Source organism: Lonchura striata, chromosome 1A (assembly GCF_050655825.1).
Source record: "Lonchura striata isolate lonStrDom1 chromosome 1A, ASM5065582v1, whole genome shotgun sequence".
NCBI classification, from domain to species: Eukaryota; Metazoa; Chordata; class Aves; order Passeriformes; family Estrildidae; genus Lonchura; species Lonchura striata.
The window spans coordinates 1560920-1579472 of NC_140741.1; the positions used below are offsets into that span (position 1 = coordinate 1560920).

General features: G+C 54.3%; 1 long non-coding RNA gene across 1 annotated transcript; it reads left to right on the forward strand.

Annotated features, from left to right (window-relative positions):
• Positions 1-13663: 13663 nt before the first annotated feature.
• On the forward strand, positions 13664-15807 carry LOC144248644 (uncharacterized). The gene is made up of 2 exons (XR_013341955.2): positions 13664-14289; positions 15540-15807. It is a non-coding gene; the product is annotated as an uncharacterized LOC144248644 (long non-coding RNA).
• The last annotated feature ends 2746 nt before the right edge of the window (positions 15808-18553 follow it).

Sequence of the window (18553 nt, forward strand, 5' to 3'; positions counted from 1 at the left end):
GTGTTCTCGATTGTAGCTGAGCACGGGACCACAGCCCAGTGACCATAGGACATTCCCCGCAGGCGAGGCAGCCTCCATTGCCAGGCGACGTGGATTCTCATCCCCAGATGCCAGAGAGATAAGTGGAGGGCTAAGGCCCGCAGAGGGGGTGAAAGCGGGGTGCTGGGAGGGCCTTTAGGATCAGGTTTGGGGGCAGGGATGTGCAAGAAGTGTCCCCTTAGGCCAGCTAAAGGGAAAGTGTCTGTTTTGATCACAGTGCTGAGGTGCTCAGGGCAGAGCAGTTCTGGTGTGTGTCCTGTCACTTGTCTCTGGTGCACTCTGTGTTCTTTGGGTCTCTCAGCTCTTTCTTCTCCTCAAAAGCTCTCTCTCCCTGTCCTGTGTCACGGGTGTCTGCACGTATTTGTCCCACAACTGCTCTGCCCTGCTGCATAGCCTGTAATAGCACAAGTCCTGGGGACTTGAAATTTGTCATTTGCAGGGTGTAGTTGGGCTCTAGATTGTATGGGGAGATTGACATAACATGTTTGGTGATGCTAAGTTGTCCTGCAGCCATTTGACACTAGTCCTAACTTCCTTTCAGGTGCTGACAATTCAAATATGTGGCAGAGAGCCCCAGTCCTGGGTGAGGGTGTTGCCATGATCAGGTCAGTCATGGTTTGCATTTGCAGGGGCTGCCTAAATGGTGACCGTGTTACAGCAGTGTTCTTTGCCTTTATTTTTAGGAGGTCCAGGCAGATAGCAGCAGTCAAGGCCGAGTGTGCCAGGTGAGCAGTGGACAGAAGCAGCTGTTGTTGCTCAGGTTTCAAGATTTGGTGCAATTGTAAGCATCCATTGTTGTTTGTGTGCTTTAGGGAATCCACTCAGTGTACTCATACCTCTGTCTCCAACTGGCTGATGGACCAGTTTTCATGCAGATGTGATCTTGTGGGAAGCAATACAGGACCCTGTGACAGATCCTTCCAATTTTCCATTTCAAGGTCCCCTCCTGGTAACCCACAGGAATGGGCAAGGAGTTGTGGTGAGGCAGGGAAGAGGAGTGAGGGTACCCTCAAGTTGCAGCAATGCCATGTCACCTTGTCTGCCCTTAACCTAGGTGTGCCTTGAGATGACGGTGTCAGAATCCAAGCGCGCCTGAGGTGTGTGGCCCAAGACTTCTTGGGAGACGGTGAGTAGCAGAATTGTCAGGTTCTGGCCCATGTGCTGTTAAGGTAGTGCACTGACGTTTGGTTTTCTTTCTCTTGGCAGAGCAAGAGATAACAGCCTGGTGACAACTGGAACTTCCCAGACAGGCACGAGGCCTCGATCTGCACCTGATGGGGATTTGCATCCCCAGATATGTGCAAGATAAGTGCAGGGCTACAATGCACAGAGGGGATGGAAGAGAGGTGCTGGGTTGGGACTCCCCAGGAGGGGTTTTTGAGTCAGTTTTGGAGATGGGGATGTGCAAGAAGTGTCCCCTTAGGCCAGCTAAAGGGAAAGTGTCTGTTTTGATCACAGTGCTGAGGTGCTCAGGGCAGAGCAGTTCTGGTGTGTGTCCTGTCACTTGTCTCTGGTGCACTCTGTGTTCTTTCGGTCTCTCAGCTCTTTCTTCTCCTCAAAAGCTCTCTCTCCCTGTCCTGTGTCACGGGTGTCTGCACGTATTTGTCCCACAACTGCTCTGCCCTGCTGCATAGCCTGTAATAGCACAAGTCCTGGGGACTTGAAATTTGTCATTTGCAGGGTGTAGTTGGGCTCTAGATTGTATGGGGAGATTGACATAACATGTTTGGTGCTGTTAAGTTGTCCTGCAGCTGTTTGACACTAGTCCTAACTTCCCTTCAGATGCAGACAGTTCCGGTCAGTGGCAGAGAGCCCCAGTCCTGGGGTGAGGGTGTTGCCATGATCAGGTCAGTCATTGTTTGCATTTGCAGGGGAAGCCTAAAGGGTGACTGTGTTACAGCAGTGTTCTTTGCCTTTATTTTTAGGAGGTCCAGGCAGATAGCAGCAGTCAAGGCCGAGTGTGCCAGGTGAGCAGTGGACAGAAGCAGCTGTTGTTGCTCAGGTTTCAAGATTTGGTGCAATTGTAAGCATCCATTGTTGTTTGTGTGCTTTAGGGAATCCACTCAGAGTATGCCAAGCCCCTGTCACCAACAGCTGATGGCCTGGATTTCCGTGCTTGTGAGCCCTCTGGAAGGTGTTGCAGGACTCTGAGATGAAGCCTTGAAATTTTGTATTTCAAGATTGCATCAGAGTTGCCTTTGGCAATGGCTGAGGAGTTGTGGTGAGTCGCCGAGGTAGGGAGGGGGAGCCAAGGTCCACTCGTGTTTCAGCAATGCCGAGTCTCTTTGTCTCTTCTTAACCCAGGCAGACCCTGCGATGATGGTGGCAGCCTCTGAGCCTGGCCAAAGTGTGCGGCCCGAGCGTTCTCAGGAGAACGGTGAGTAGCAGGATTGCTGGGTTTTGTCCATTGTGCAGCTAAGATCATGCAGTGATGTTTGGTGTTCTCGATTGTAGCTGAGCACGGGACCACAGCCCGGTGACCATAGGACATTCCCCGCAGGCGAGGCAGCCTCCATTGCCAGGCGACGTGGATTCTCATGCCCAGATGGCTGAGAGATTAGTGGAGGGCTCAGGCCCACAGTGGGGGTGAAAGCGGGGTGCTGGGAGGGCCTTTAGGATCAGGTTTGGGGGCAGGGATGTGCAAGAAGTGTCCCCTTAGGCCAGCTAAAGGGAAAGTGTCTGTTTTGATCACAGTGCTGAGGTGCTCAGGGCAGAGCAGTTCTGGTGTGTGTCCTGTCACTTGTCTCTGGTGCACTCTGTGTTCTTTGGGTCTCTCGGTCCTTTCTTCTCCTCAAAAGCTCTCTCTCCCTGTCCTGTGTCACGGGTGTCTGCACGTATTTGTCCCACAACTGCTCTGCCCTGCTGCATAGCCTGTAATAGCACAAGTCCTGGGGACTTGAAATTTGTCATTTGCAGGGTGTAGTTGGGCTCTAGATTGTATGGGGAGATTGACATAACATGTTTGGTGATGCTAAGTTGTCCTGCAGCCATTTGACACTAGTCCTAACTTCCTTTCAGATGCAGACAGTTCAGGTCAGTGGCAGAGGGCCCCATTCTTGCGTGAGGATTTTCCCATGATCAGGTCAGTCATTGTTTGCATTTGCAGCGGCAGCCTGAATGGTGACCATGTTACAGCAGTGTTCTTTGCCTTTAATTTTAGGAGGTCCCGGCAGTTTGCAGCAGTCAAGGCCCTGTGTGCCAGGTGAGCAGTGGACAGAAGGAGTTGTTCTGGCTCAGGTCTCCATTTCTGGTGCAATTCTAAGCATCCACTCTTAGTTACTTTGTTTTATTTTAGGCAGTCGTCTTGCAAGATATCTCTGGTCCGGATGTCCAAGGCCAGGTGGGTGCAAGCGTAAGGTCTGGGTGGGTGTGCTTTTCAGGGCAGGGGGATGTTGTTTTCACAGAATCTCGGTGTGGGTTTTTTTGCTTTGTTTTTTTGCAGGTGCTGTCGCTGCCCTAGCTGTGTGAAGGAACAGAGGCGAGCGGGTGAGTTGGCATTTTGGCACGGTGACTCACAGGTGACTCTTATGCAGCAGCATGCTAAGTGTGTACCTTTTTGTTTTTCAGGTATCCTCCAGGCAGCCTGTGGAGTCAAATTGAGACTTCAGGTGAGCTGGGGCAGCGGTGTGTCGGAGTTTCAGGGATTCCTCTTTTTGTGGGCACTAGTTGCATTTTCTGTTTTGTCTTAGGTACCCTGAGGAGGAGCGTAGCTGAAGTTTGGAAACGGCAGCACCGAAGCGGATGTACAGAACATCTCGCCGTTCACATCCAACTGACATGGGATTCCATCCGGTTGTCTTGCAAAAGCTAAGTGCTGGGGCCAGTAGGTGGGAGATGGGGGAAAAACCTTCACTATCACAGGAGGCTATTTGATGTTAGCTTGGAGAAGAGGCCCATAGTGGGATGGGCCCCTCGGGAGCAAAGGGAGAGGGTTTCTCCTCAGCCCCCCCAGAGTCTTCGCTGGGCAGGGCAGTTCCGATCCCTCTCCGCGTTCTCGTGACGTTCGCATCGGCGGCCTTCTTTGACTCTTGACGTTGTCGTGGATCTTTTCACCATAGGAGCCCGCCTTCATGTCTGGAGCTATAGCTACAGTCACCCTGTAGTCATTTCTTCCTTCTCTAGGCCTACTGAGCTTCTTAGGCTTTCTCTTAAGTGCTTTGGCACTAACATCTTGAAAGGCGTTGCATGTCATCATCAAGTGCTACTGCCCTAGGGCTTTCTTTTCTTTGGCATCATCAGCCCATGGCTCATCTTGGGCCAGGAATCTTGGGTCCATAAGGTGAAATTGCCAGGCAGTTTCCATGTGTGTCTGTGTCACGTTGTCTGTGTCCGTGTCACGTTGTCTGTGTCTTAGGCCTTTGTTACATCTCCATGCTTTAGCAACATCATTTTGTGCCGTATCGGCCATATTTTGCTCACGTACCTTCCTGGATATCAGTTATTCTGGCATCTTTACATATTTACTTTTTGGGACCGGACGATGTACATGAGATGTTCTCATCCATCTTCATTCTCAGTTTTGGTAGCCCTTCTCTTGGACTTCCGTACGGATCTTATTAGCCCTTCATCACCTGACCACAGTAGTTCCGTAGCATCTGCCTTCTCAAAGGATATAGGGCTCAAAAATTAGTCTTCTGGAGAATTATATCAAGTCCTCACTTATCTTGTATCTCTGTCGGCTTACATTGTATGCACTTATGTTGCACCTACCTGTGTCGGCTTCTATTGTATGTGCGTATGTTGCGCCTACCTATGTTGGCTTATGTTGTTTGTGCTTATACTGTATGTACCTATGTTGTCTTATATTGTTTGTGCTTATACTGTATGTACCTACGATGGCTTATGTTGTTTGTGCTTATACTGTATGCACCTACGTTGCCTTATGTTGTTTGTGCTTATACTGTATGTACCTACGTTGCCTTATGTTGTTTGTGCTTATACTGTATGTACCTACGATGGCTTATGTTGTTTGTGCTTATACTGTATGTACCTACGTTGCCTTATGTTGTTTGTGCTTATACTGTATGTACCTACGATGGCTTATGTTGTATGCACCTCTGTTGTGGCAATTGTGATCGGAGCTGCCTTGCCCGGGCACGTAGTCACGCTCAGGTAGAGCAGTTATAAAGCTTTGCCGTTCATCTGTTCTCTACGGGGTTTGGGGTACAACACTGATGGGCCCAGAGTTGGTATAGCTCCTAGCTCTCAGATAGTCAGTCACTGACCGCCTCCCCTTGTCTCGTAGGTCCCCGGGTCCCTACAGAATTTCCTGGAATCTACCATTTGACATGGAGGTCCTGCGGTCAGAAGAAGCGTTTAAGCATATTCTTCAGTGCAGCGTTTCACGTAAGGGTGGCAGCCAGCGTGTCAGCAGAAGAATGTGTGAGAGTGTGACTGTCTGTGTCTGTCTGTGAGAGTTTGTGTGTGCTTGTGTCTGCAGCTGTGTGTGTGTGTGTGTGTGTGTGTGGAGCAGTTCCAACCTTGTGTGTATGGCCTTTGCCTTTCAGGGGGGGTTTTCATCAGGCAGGAGGATTTTTTGGGAGTCTCCGGAGCGAGTTGCCGTGAATGTGAGTTTGTGCGTAACGCGAAGGGGGCGTGCACGTCGGCGGAGCGTTTTGCGCCGTTTTTGTTCCGGGTGCGTCATAACAATAAAAGCGTTGTGGACTTTTCTGAAATGGAGACACGGTTATATTGTGTCAATATGTATTTTCCTTGTAATACATTATATTGTTCTGTCTTTGCAGGTGTTCCTGTCTTTTGATGTATTTTGCTGTATGTAAATTGGACTTGTACTTGTGTGCCTAGGTATGATGTATTCTTTGTTGTATTTGTCTCTGTACTTGCGTTTGTATACATTGTTTCCCTGTGTATTGCTGAAGTTTAAATTAAAGGAATAAAGATTAATCAGCCCTAATAATGATACCTCTTACCCTCTGCCCCGCCCACCATCCATCTCCTGTCTTTCTTTGGTGTGGTTGAGTCGTATCATTTTCACCCTTTTTCTCCCTTTGCCTCTTACTTTCCTCTTTAGTCTATTCCTCACTTTATCCTTCCATGTGTAACTCTTTGTCTCTGGCTGTGTTTTCCTTTGTTTCCATTTCTAACACATCTCTATGTTTCTCTAACCCTATTTCCTTCTCACCCTGTCTATTTTCTTCCCTTCCTCTACATGTATTTCCCCATGTCTCTTTGTCTCTTTCAATCTAGGTTTCACTATGTTTTCTTCTTTTTTTTCTCTTTGTCAGCCTTTGTCTTTCTAACACTTGCTATCATTTTCTTTGTCTCTAACCCTTTTTACTTTTCTGTCCAACTTTAATTTTTTGTGTTTCTAACTCTCTATTTCTTTCTCTCTTGAACCCTACCTTGTGTTCAGTCTCTCCATTTGTTTTCCTGTAGGTTTTCAGCTCTATTTCTTCTTTTTCTTGTCTCTCTATTTGCTTTTCTCTTTCATTTCAAGTGCTTCCTTTTCTCTTTGTCTTTCACTCTTTTTCTCTTTACCCCTCCTTTCTTTTGCCTTTCTCTTTCTAATCTGAATTTTTTGGTTTCTCTTTTTATCTCTTTTATTTTTCTTGCTCTGTTTTCTTCATACTCTTTTCTCTTCCTTTTCTTTTTCTCACTCTTTCTTCTCGCTCTCTTCTTCTCACTCTCTCCTCTTCTTCTTCTTCTCACTCTCTCTCCTCTTCTTCTCACACTCTCCTCTTCTTCTCCTCGCTCTCTCCTCTTCTTCTCACTCCTCTTCCTCCTCTCTCCTCTTCCTCTCATCTCTCCTCTTCCTCCTCTCTCCTTCTTCTCGCTCTCTCCTCTTCTTCTCACACTGTCTTCATCTCTCTCTCTCCTTCTCACTTTCTCCTCTTCCTCCTCTTTCTTCTTCCTCTGACTCTCTCCTCTTCTTCTTACTCTCTCCTCTCACTCTCCTCTTCTTCATCTCACTCTCTCCTCTTCTTCTCACACTCTCCTTTTCTTCATCTCACTCTCTCCTTCTCACTCGCTCCTCTTCCTCCTCTCTCCTCTTCTTCCTCCTCTCTCCTCTTCTTCTTCCTCTCTCCTCTTCTTCTTCTCACTCTCTCCTCTTCTTCTCACTCTCTCCTCTTCTTCTTCTCACTCTCTCCTCTTCTTCTTCTTCCTCTCTCCTCTTCTTCTTCTCACTCCTCTTCTTCACACTCTCTCCTCTCCTCACACTCTCTCCTCACACTCTCTTCTTCATCTCTCTCTCTCCTTTTCTCCTCACTCTCTCCTCTTCCTCCTCTCTCCTCTTATTCCTCTCACTCTCTCCTCTTATTCTTCTCACCTTCTCCTCTTCTTCATCTCACTCTCTCCTTTTCTTCTCACTCTGTCCTCTTCCTCCTTTCTCCTCTTCTTCTCACTTTCTCCTCTTCTTCCTCTCTTCTTCTTCCTCTCTTCTTCCTCTCTCTTCTTCCTCACTCTCTCCACTTCTCACACTCTCTTTTTCTTCTCACTCTCTCCTTTTCGTCTCACTCTCTCCTCTTCCTCCTCTCTCCTCTTCTTCTCACTTTCTCCTCTTCCTCCTCTTTCTTCTTCCTCTGACTCTCTCCTCTTCTTCTCACACTCTCATCTCACTCTCCTCTTCTTCATCTCTCTCTTCTTCTCACACTCTCCTTTTCATCTCATTCTCTCCGTTTCTTCTCACTCGCTCCTCTTCCTCCTCTCTCCTTTTCTCACTTTCTCCTCTTCCTCCTCTCTTCTTCTTCCTCCTCTCTCCTCTTCTTGTTCTCATTCTCACCTCTTCTTCTCCCACTCTCTTCTTCATCTTTCTCCTTTTCTTCTCACTCTCTTCCTCCTCTCCTCACTTTCTCCTCTTCCTCCTCTCACTTCTTCTTCCTCTCTCCTCGTCTTCTCACTCTCCTGTCTTCTCACTCTCTCCTCTTCTCACACTCTCGTCTTCATCTCTCTCCTTTTCTCCTCACTCTCTCCTCTTCCTCCTCTCTCCTTCTCACTCTCCTCTTCTTCTCTCTCTCATCTTCCTCCTCTCTCTCTCTCCTTTTCTTCCTCTCACTTACTCCTCTTCCTCCTCTCTTCCTCTTGTCACTCTCTCCTCTCTTCTTCTCACACTCGCTTCATCTCTCTCTCCTTTTCTTTTCACTCTCTCCTCTTTCTCCTCTCTCCTCTTTCTCCTCTCTCCTTCTCACTCTCACCTCTTCTTCTCACTGTTCTCTTCTTCTCACACTCTTCTTCATCTCACTCTCTCCTTCTCGCTCTTTTCCTCTTCTCTCCTCTTCTTCACACTCGCTGCTCTTCCTCCTCTCTCCTATTCTTCTCACTCACTGCTCTTCCTCCTCTCTCCTCTTCCTCCTCTCTCTCCTCTTCTTCCTCTCTCTTCTTCCTCTCACTCTCTTCTCTTCCTCTCACTCTCTCCTCTTCATCTCACTCTTTCCTTTTCTTCTCACTCTCTCCTTTTCCTCCTCTCTCCTCTTCTTCTCACTCTCTCCTCTCTCTCATCTTCCTCCTCTCTCTCTCCTCTTCTTCCTCTCACTTACTCCTCTTCCTCCTCTCTCTTCCTCTTGTCACTCTCTCCTTTCCTTCTCACACTCTCTTCTTCCTCTCACGCTTTCCTCTTCTTCTTGCTCTCTTCTCTCCTTCTCACACTCTTCTTCATCTCTCTCCCTTTCTTCTCACTCCTCTTCCTCCTCTCTCCTCTTTTTCTTCTCACTCTCTCATCTTCCTCCTCTCTCTTTTTCCTTTTCTCGCTCTCTCGTCTTCCTCCTCTCTCCTTTTCTTCTTGTCTCTCCTCTTCTTATCACTCTCTCCTCTTCTTCTTCTTCTCACTCTCTCCTCCTCTTTCTCTCTTTTTTCCCCTTTCTGTACTTAGAATAAAAAAGCAGGAGTAGAAAATACCGTGCTCCGAGGAAGTAAAAAAAAAGAAAAACAACTTTAAAAATAAAAATTTCTACTCCCTGGGAGCATCAAAGTAAAAATAAAAATTTTTACTCCTTGGTAGCATCAAATTTTCCACTGCTGCGCCTGACAATATTTTTATATTTATATATATATGTATAGGGGGGGTAGGGGAGGGGTCTGTCTGGTAGCCACACCCCCACCCTGAATCCTCCCTCTACCCTAACCCCTTCCCTGACCCACCCTCCACCCCCTCCCCCACACCCTGACCCCACCCCTAACCACGCCCCCAATGCTGACCCCCCTCCCCCAATGCTGACCCCACCCTCTAACCCCCACCCCTGTCCTTACCCCCTCCCCTGGCCCCGCCCCCAGCCACACACCCTCCCCTGACCTCTATTAAGATATCCATTAGGATACGTATAAAAATCTGAAATAAAATATAATAGGAATAAATGTAAGAAATTATGAAAATATAATTTTCCATCAATATCCATTACAAATCCGAATGTGAATATAAATATGAAAAACATAAAAATAAAGCGTGTTGAACTGCAGCTTAAGAGTAAAGCTTTTTTCTTTCGGTTCCTGTCGGGTCGCAGGCAGGCTTTTTGTTCCGTTCTTTCCCGCGCGGACGCTTTGGGGCGTTCGCTGCCGAGGCCGTGCCGGCGGGGACGGCGCGGTGCTGCCGCCGTGTGGGCAGAGAGCGGTACTGCAGCCCGGCCGCCCTCTTGGGAGTGCCTTGGCGCGGACTCGCTTGAAAAGTGCTGCCGCCTTGTGGACACAGGGCGGTACTGCAACCCCGCCGCCCTCTTGGGAGTGCCTTGGCGCGGACTCGCTTGAAAAGTGCTGCCGCCTTGTGGACACAGGGCGGTACTGCAACCCCGCCGCCCTCTTGGGAGTGCCTTGGCGCGGACTCGCTTGAAAAGTGCTGCCGCCTTGTGGACACAGGGCGGTACTGCAACCCCGCCGCCCTCTTGGGAGTGCCTTGGCGCGGACTCCCTTGAAAAGTGCTGCCGCCTTGTGGAAAAAGGGCGGTACTGCGGCCCCGCCTCTCGCAGCCGCCCTCTTGGGAGTGGCTTTGCGTGGACTCGCTTGAAAAGTGCTGCCGCCTTGTGGACAAAGGCCGGTACTGCAGCCCGACCGCCCTCTTGGGAGTGCCTTGGCGCGGACTCGCTTGAAAAGTGCTGCCGCCTTGTGGACACAAGGCAGTAGTGCAGCCGCTCTGCCTGCAGCCGCACTCTTGGGAGTGCCTTGGCGCGGACTCACTTGAAAAGTGCTGCCGCCTTGTGGGCACAGGGCAGTAGTGCAGCCGCTCTGCCCGCAGCCGCACTCTTGGGAGTGCCTTGGCGCGGACTCGCTTGAAAAGTGCTGCCGCCTTGTGGACACAGGGCGGTACTGCGGCCCGACCGCCCTCTTGGGAGTGGCTTGGCGCGGACTCGCTTGAAAAGTGCTGCCGCCTTGTGGACACAGGGCGGTACTTCAGCCCGGCCGCCCTCTTGGAAGTGGCTTGGCGCGGACTCCCTTGAAAAGTGCTGCCGCCTTGTGGACAAAGGGCAGTAGTGCAGCCGCTCTGCCCGCAGCCGCACTCTTGGGAGTGCCTTGGCGCGGACTCCCTTGAAAAGTGCTGCCGCCTTGTGGACAAAGGCCGGTACTGCAGCCCGACCGCCCTCTTGGGAGTGCCTTGGCGCGGACTCGCTTGAAAAGTGCTGCCGCCTTGTGGACACAAGGCAGTAGTGCAGCCGCTCTACCCGCAGCCGCACTCTTGGAAGTGGCTTGGCGCGGACTCCCTTGAAAAGTGCTGCCGCCTTGTGGGCACAGGGCGGTACTGCAACCCCGCCGCCCACGGCCGCCCTCTTGGGAGTGGCTTGGTGCAGACTCGCTTGGAAAGTGCTGCCGCCCTGTGGACAAAGGGCGGTACTGCAACCCGGCCGCCCTCTTGGGAGTGGCTTGGCGCGGACTCGCTTGAAAAGTGCTGCCGCCTTGTGGGCACAGGGCGGCACTGCAGCCCCCCAGCCAGCGCCCGGCAAAATCACCGAGACGGGGCGAGGGGCGGCAGCGAGCGGCGAGCGGGGCGATGTCTGTGAGTGAGGGGAGGGCTGGAGGCGGCTCCGCGGCGGCGCCGGATTAGGATGGCAGCGGCGAGGGAGGCTTTCTGTCCCGTTCCGGCCGCCGTCCGTACCGGAACGCTTTGTGCCTTTCTGTCCCTCGCCGGCCGCCGTCCCCCACGTGTCGGGAGCCCGGCGCCGCCGTGATGGCGGCGGGCGGTGGGACCGGGCTCGGGCGGCTCTGGAGGCGCTGCTGGAGGTGGGATTCGGGGCCCGGCGCGCTGAGGGCGGCGGCACCGGGGGGACAGCGGGGGAGGGCGGGCGGGAGCAGCCGGAGGGGACCCGGCACCGGGAATGGGATTGGGGGGGGGCGGGACACACGGACAGGCCCCGGAGCCCCCGGGACCCCCAAAACGCCACCGAGACCCCCAAAAAACCCCCAGGGACCCCTCAGAACCCTCTGGGACCCCCCAAAAATAACCGGGAGCCCCCCGGTCCCGCAGGGCGAAGGCGCTGGCGCTGACCGGGAACCGGGGAGTGGAGCCGGCCGTGGACTGGTGAGGGGGGACCCCAAGAACACTCCCGGCACCCCCAAAAATACCCGGCGGGATCCCCCAAAAACAGCCCCGGGACCGCCAAAAACAGCCTCGGGAACCCAAAAATTCCCTTCAGGACCCCAACCCCCCCCCAGGACCCCCAAAATTCCTCCCAAAAACCCCTTGAAACCTCCAAACTTCTCCCCAGGACTCCAAAGCCCTCCCTGGGACGCCCAAAATTCTCTTTGGGACCCCAAAACTCCCCCTGGGACCTCCAAATTTCCCTTTAGGACCCCTGAAATTCCTCCTGGGACCCCCAAAACCCCCTGAGACCCCAAAAGTCCTCCTGGGATGCCCCAAAGACCTTCCAGAACCCCCCAGAACCCCCTCCAATTTTGGGTCCCCCCCCCCGATTCGGGGTTCCCCCCGGTTTTTGGGTCCCCAGGCTGGTGGCTCATGAGGACGACCCCGACTCGGACCCCGAATTCCCCCCGGGTTTGGGGGCGCCGCCCGCGGGCCTGGGGGGGCCCCGGCAGCCGCCGGCCCCCGAGGACGAGACCCAGAAGTGAATTTTGGGGGTCGGGGGGGAATTTGGGGGTTGGGGAGGAAAATTTGGGGTATGAGGAGCTCAGGGATATTTTGGGGTTCAGAGTGGTTAATTTGGGGTTTCAGGGTGTTTATGGGCAGGGTTTTCGGGTATTCTCGGGAGGGCTTTGGGGTATTCTTTGGTGGGTTTTAGGATATTTTTGGGTGGATTTTTTGGGGTATTTTTGGGAGGGTTTTGGGCTGGTTTTGGGGCATTTTATGGTGAGTTTTTTGGATATTTTTAGGAGGGTTTGGGTAGTTTTGGGTGGGTTTTTTGGGGGCATTTAGGACGATTTTGGGGTATTTTTGGGTGGGTTTTGGGCTGAAGGCGGCTCAGCGGCGGCGCTGGAGAAGGATGGCAGCGGCGAGGGGGGCCCGGCGGGGCCCTGCCTTTGCCAGCCCCTCCTGCCGCCCTCCTTGGAATGGTTTGGGGCAGTATGGGGTTATTGAGGTAGGAGTAATTATTTTGTTGTTGTTGATTTAATGTGGGGTTTTTTTGTTTGTTTGTTTGTTGTTGTCGTTTGATGTATTTGGTTTGTAGAGCAGGAACTGTAGACAGAATCCTGCAGAAGTAATATGGAATTTGTCCTCCCAAAACCCGCCCGGCTTCCAACCACTTTCAGCACGTGGTCTTCCTTAGCAGCACATGGTTCCCCCACACTTGGGAGCCGGTGCACTCTACTTTTCTCTCCTCCTTTGCTGACAGATCCTGCTGAGGCTGAGGACAAAGCCCTACCCCTACACGGACAAGGCAGCAGACCTGGTTCGGGAAGCCAGCGTGCTCCAGGCTGCTCCAGGACTCTGATCAAACATCAGCATCCCCGTCTCTCACGTTGATGGTACGTGGTAACCCCTTAAGAACAGAATTCCACCTTTTCTAACCCTAAGCAGCAAACTGGGGACGGATAACTCTAGAAATCCTGTCATGTAAGGACCTCCAGGATTCAGCCCTCCATGTGTCCTTGGTATCAGAGGTTGGAATTGCAGAGTTGCCACTTTACCCCCAGACGTAATTTTTGATGTGGTTGTGCCACTTTAACAGTATTTGAAATCTCTCTTCGTGTTCTTGCAGCAGCATTTTCGAAGCACAATGGAAATCTAGCCCTTCTGCCGGGAGCGGTTCACAGATTCGTGGAATCCCAGAAGGGTTTGGATGGGAAGGCACCTTTTTTTAAAGCTCGTCCCGTTCCAGCCCCTGCCATGGGCAGGGACACCTTCCACCATGCCAGGGTGCTCTAAGCCCTGTCCAGCCTGGCCTTGGACACTTCCAGGGATCCGGGGGCAGCCACAGCTTCTGTGTGCAACCTGTGCTGAGGTGCCCTGAGGAAATGTGTGAGCCGGAGGGAGCCGGGGCCGGGCGGAGGGAGCCGAGCTGTGGGAGTGGGCGAATGGAGGCGGGAGCGGGCGGGACTAGGCGAGCGTGGGCGAAAGCGGCCGAAAGGGGCCGAGGAGGCGAGCGGAGCCGAGCTTTGCCGAGTTCAGCCGAGGCGAGCCGAGCTTTGCCGAAGAGGCGAATGGAGGCGAATGCGGCCGGAAATAGCCGAGCGTGGCCGAAAGTAGCCGAAGCTGGCCGAGGAGGCGAGTCCAGCCGAACGGAGCCGAGCTCTGCCGAGCGCAGCAGCCCGGGCGGGGCTGAGCCGGGGCGGAGCCGGGGCGCCGGGAGGATCCCCTCCTGTCCCTCTCTCTCCCGCTCCATGCTCCTGCCCGTGTTCAGTTACCTCTCTTTCCCCCGTTTCCGTGTCCCCCCCAAACCCGGCTCCTTCCTGTCCTGTCCTGTCCCTGCCCCGCTGCTCCGTTCCATTCCCCCTCTCGGTGGTGTGAGATGAGATTTGAGCCCTTTCTGACACCCACGCGTGCTCTTTGTGTTGTCAAATCCCGCGTGTGAGCCAGAAGCTCTCCCTGCCTATTTTGCAGGTGGATGTGCCATTCAAAGCCCTGGAGGCAGGGCTGAGCACCGGCGAGCCGCGCGTGGCTGCTCTGCACAGGGGGCGTGGCAGGAAACACTCGCTGAGTGCCGGAGGAGCGAACGGGAGCCTTGGCCCTGCCATCCTCTGGGATCTGCGGGGACACTGCAAGCACTGGCAAAGAGCCGAGAGCCATGGGAGCAGCGCTGAGCGAGGCTGTGTCCCAGCCAAGGAGTTCCTCCTGTGTCCCTTAAGAGGATACCCCAGGGCTGGTTTTCTGCATCAAGACTTCTGATCAGACCATCTGTAGACCTCTGGCTTAATGTAAATATTTATTTATATGTTTGTCTCTGACAGCAAAGCACGTATCTCCTGACTTCCCTGCTATTCAGTATCTGCTGAACTGGCTGTGCATTTTTCCTAAGCTAAGGAAAACCCTCCCTCTGATTCTGTAATTTCCAAAGGAGCAGCATTGAGTCACTTATGTTTTTCTTGTCTCCATAACTTTAGCTTGACTCGTGCTCAAGGACAGGAATGACTCAAGAACTGTATGTGGTGAATTGTTAGTTTGGCAGGGGTTTTTGCAAATTCAGGGCTAAAATGTGATGTAAGAAAAGGCTTTTATTGCAGCAGTTAGATTTTTGCAGCATGGCAGATTTTCAAGCCTCTAAGTAAATCACTTCATTCAGATTTAAACTCTCTTGAAATATGCTTGATATGTTTTGGGGTTTTTTTCATTGTTATGCTACTTTTCGTTTTGGTTTGATTTGGCTTTCTTTTTTGCCTGGCGTGGGAAAATTTTACAGCTCTCACTTTTTTCTTCTCCAGTTGAGTATAGTGTTACCTTCTTAATTCAAAAACCATTTGCTGTATGGAAAAAGCACCTTGCCTTTGTGAAGGGCCAGGTGGGAACTGTTTTAATGGCCAGTGGCACAGCCCTGTAGCACACAATTCCCAGGAAGTGGGGAGCCCTCTGCCAGGCAGAGCCACCTGGCCAGGTTCCTGCGGGTGCTGCTGCTGTACCCGGCTGATGAGGTGAGAAGCAGCTTGGCTTTATTGCCAAAATAAAACTCACCCGTTTTCCTATGAATCCCAGCAAAGTGGTCCCAAAGGCTCTGTCACTCAGTCTCTGCTTCCATTGGTGTGGAGAGGCTGGATCCCAGTTATCACCCCAGCAGTGCCCCTGCCTCCCTTTTCCCCACTTTTCTGTTCCAGTCGTGCGAAATATTCAGGCTTTGTTTTCTTCCCCCTGCGGTTCACTGCAGATCCCAGAAAACCCACAGGAGGGAAGATCATTCCTTGTGCTTCCGCCTCCAGGTGAGAGAGGAGATGGTCACATCCTAGGAGCCTGATTTTGGAATGTTTTCTGGAATTGGCCCAGTGGCTTTTACTTCTGGGGTTCCTGGAGTCTGTCCGTGGCAGGTCCAGCCCGTGCTTCAACTGAGAGCCCTCAGTCCGCAGGGAAATGAACCTTTGGGGAAGTTCTTACAGCTCTGCTTAGTGCTTTATGAATGGTGATGATTTTCTGGAAGTAGGCTGTCCATTCTGACCCTTTTTCTTCCCTCTCCCTGCAGACTGTACCTGCTGAGAGGCTGAGGTGAGACCAGGATCTGTAAAATCCCTGACTCTCCGTGTTTTCCCGAGGCTGAAGCCGTGTTTGCTGTCAGTGACGACAGGGTGGGAGATGCTAAACACTGAAAACTTTGGGGTTTTTCCCCTGAACTCCCCAAGACTCTCTGCAGCTGTGCCCTGTCTATCTCTTGAAAGAGTTTCTGGATTTACAAAGGTTTTTACATTCTGCAATATTTATCTATAACTCGATTAAAAAGAATCCTACTGTATCAATGTGGTGTTGATTACTTTGTTTGAGTCGGTTAATTAAAGCGAATTGTTGGTAAGGGGTTTGAGCATCCCTTAGTTGGAGCTGGCAGCTCTTATTTAATTTCTCTTCATTCCTTTAATTTCTTTCAATTATTTCTTAAGCCATTACTGCAATTAGGATGCACGGTAAGGACAAGAGCATTTCTGCCCTGCTGGATTGGGAAATCCGAGCCCAATTCCTTGGAGAGATTGAGGGGATGGGGATCTGTGCCTCAAGCTGGGTTTTGACAGTGGGAATTTGGTGAGGAAGGAAGAGGAGAGATCCCACGGAAAGTGGCTGAGGCCAGTTCCGCTGGCTTTGGGTGCTCCTACCCCCGAGAAAATCATCCTGGCTGAAGGGAGCTGGAAGAAGCCAGGGGGCTGCGCCGGGGGCTGTGCAGGGACCCCAAACCCTGGTCAGGGGCGCTGGGCAGTGCCAGCTGCAGAGGAACGCTGCAGAGGGGCTGCGCTGGAGCCCCTCAGCTTCCATGCAGAGATGCTGGCACTGCGGGGCTTTCGGGACACTGCCGAGAGGCTCCGCTGCCAGAGCCGGGGAGTTCTCCCGTTATTTTCTGTCGTGCTGGGCACCTGGCAAGTCCTTCGAGCCCCGCAGGCTGCCAGTGCCAGCGGAGCAGCTGGAATCACAGACGGTCACACAGAAACCGGGCTGGGAGAGCAAATGAGCTCTTCCATGTTGTTTTTCACAACGCGTTTTGGATTTATACCAGAATCTCTTCTCTCCCCTCAGACCCCGTACCCCTGACTTTTGAGTTTTCTCACAGAAATGTCTCGGCCTGCACCGGGAAAAAGAAAATTCCCTGGCACGGCGGGGAGCGGCGGGGTTTGGGGGTGCTGGGGCGGCACGGGGGTCCCCGCGCCCCGGCCGGTCTCGGTCAGCCCCGGGAAATCGCCGCCGCCGCCGGCTCGGCCCCGGCGCCGCCCCGGTGCTCCGGCCCGAGAGAGACCCCGACCCGCCCGCCGGGGCAGAGGCGGCACCGCCGGGAGCCGAAGCGGCAGCCCCGGGCCCATCCCGGCGGGCCGGGAGCGATGGCCCCGCCTCCATCCCGGGCGGGCCGGAGCCTCAGGGGCGGGGCCGGGCCGGAGCCTCAGGGGCGGGGCCGGCGCTGGCTCAGGTGCGCGGGACCGCGGGGCACCTGCGTGGGGTGGGGCCGAGCTTATTTAAGTGCCGGGAATCGCTGCAGCCGCCATTTGCTCACTCGGAGCGCAGTGAGGGTGGTGGGTTCTGTGCGGGCTCCGCAGCTTCGCCCTTCTCTCCTTCCCCCCCTTTACTCTTCCTTCCTCCTGCTCCCATTCCCCTTCTTTCCCTGCCTTTCCCCCGTTTTCCTCTCCTCCCCAAAGCCGACTGCTTTCGCTCCCCTTTTGTGCCCCCTTCTACTCTTCCTTCCTTCTGCTCCTATTCCCCTTCTTTGTCTTCCTCCTTTTCCTTCTCGTCCCATTTCGGCCTCCCCTCCCGTCCCACCATCTACCCTTCCTTCCTTCTCTCCATATTTCTGTTTTTTCTCCCCTAAACCCACTCTCCCTCCTCCCCCAAATGCGACCCCCCCACTCGTCCCTCACCTGTCCCTGCCCCGCTGCTCCGTTCCATTCCCTCTCTCTTCCCTCCTCTGTCCCGTCCCTCTTTCCCCCTGCCGGCCTTTCCCTTCCCCGCCCGCTTTACTCGCAGCCCGACCTCCCTCCCCACCTTCCCGCATGCTCCGCTCTGCTCCCCTGTTCTCGTTCCCCATTCCCCTTTTCCTTCTTTCCTCGCAGCCGCGGGGCTCGGGGCGCCGCAGAATAAAGCCCAGAGGGCCGGAGCCGGCGCCCCCCGCCCTCGCTGGGGTCCCCACACGGGGCCGGAGCCGCTCTGCGGGTCCCCCCATTGCAGTCTAATACACGGCCCGACACTGCCGGGGTGCGGCTTTCCCGACATCACACTGGGGGTCGGGCTGGGGGTCGGGAGGGGGTCCTGGGGGGAGGAGGGTGGGGGGGTTAGGAAGGGCCCCCTCCGGAGGAGGGGGTCCCGGGGGTGGGGGGGGCCAGGGTGGGCCCCCTCCGGAGGAGGGGGTCCGGGGGAGGGGGGCGGGGTGGAGGGGGGGCCTTCCCCCCTCCAGCCCCGCCCCCTCTCCGGGACCCCCTTCTCCGGACCGGGACCCGGGGGGAGGAGTGGGGTGGGAGGGGGGGTGGGGGGGGGGGCGGGGGGGGGGGGGGTAGCAGAGGGGGTCACGTCACTCTGCGCCGTGAACAGAAATAAAAAAACACACGACCGGCGGTCCCCTCCAGCGCCCCCCCCCCCCCCCACCCCACCCCCCCACCCCCCCCAACCACCCCCCCCACCCCCCCCAACCCACCCCCCCACCCACACCCCCCCACCCCCCACCCCCCCCCCACTCCTCCCCCCGGGTCCCGGTCCGGAGAAGGGGGTCCCGGAGAGGGGGCGGGGCTGGAGGGGGGAAGGCCCCCCCTCCACCCCGCCCCCCTCCCCCGGACCCCCTCCTCCGGAGGGGGCCCACCCTGGCCCCCCCCACCCCCGGGACCCCCTCCTCCGGAGGGGGCCCTTCCTAACCCCCCCACCCTCCTCCCCCCAGGACCCCCTCCCGACCCCCAGCCCGACCCCCAGTGTGATGTCGGGAAAGCCGCACCCCGGCAGTGTCGGGCCGTGTATTAGACTGCAATGGGGGGACCCGCAGAGCGGCTCCGGCCCCGTGTGGGGACCCCAGCGAGGGCGGGG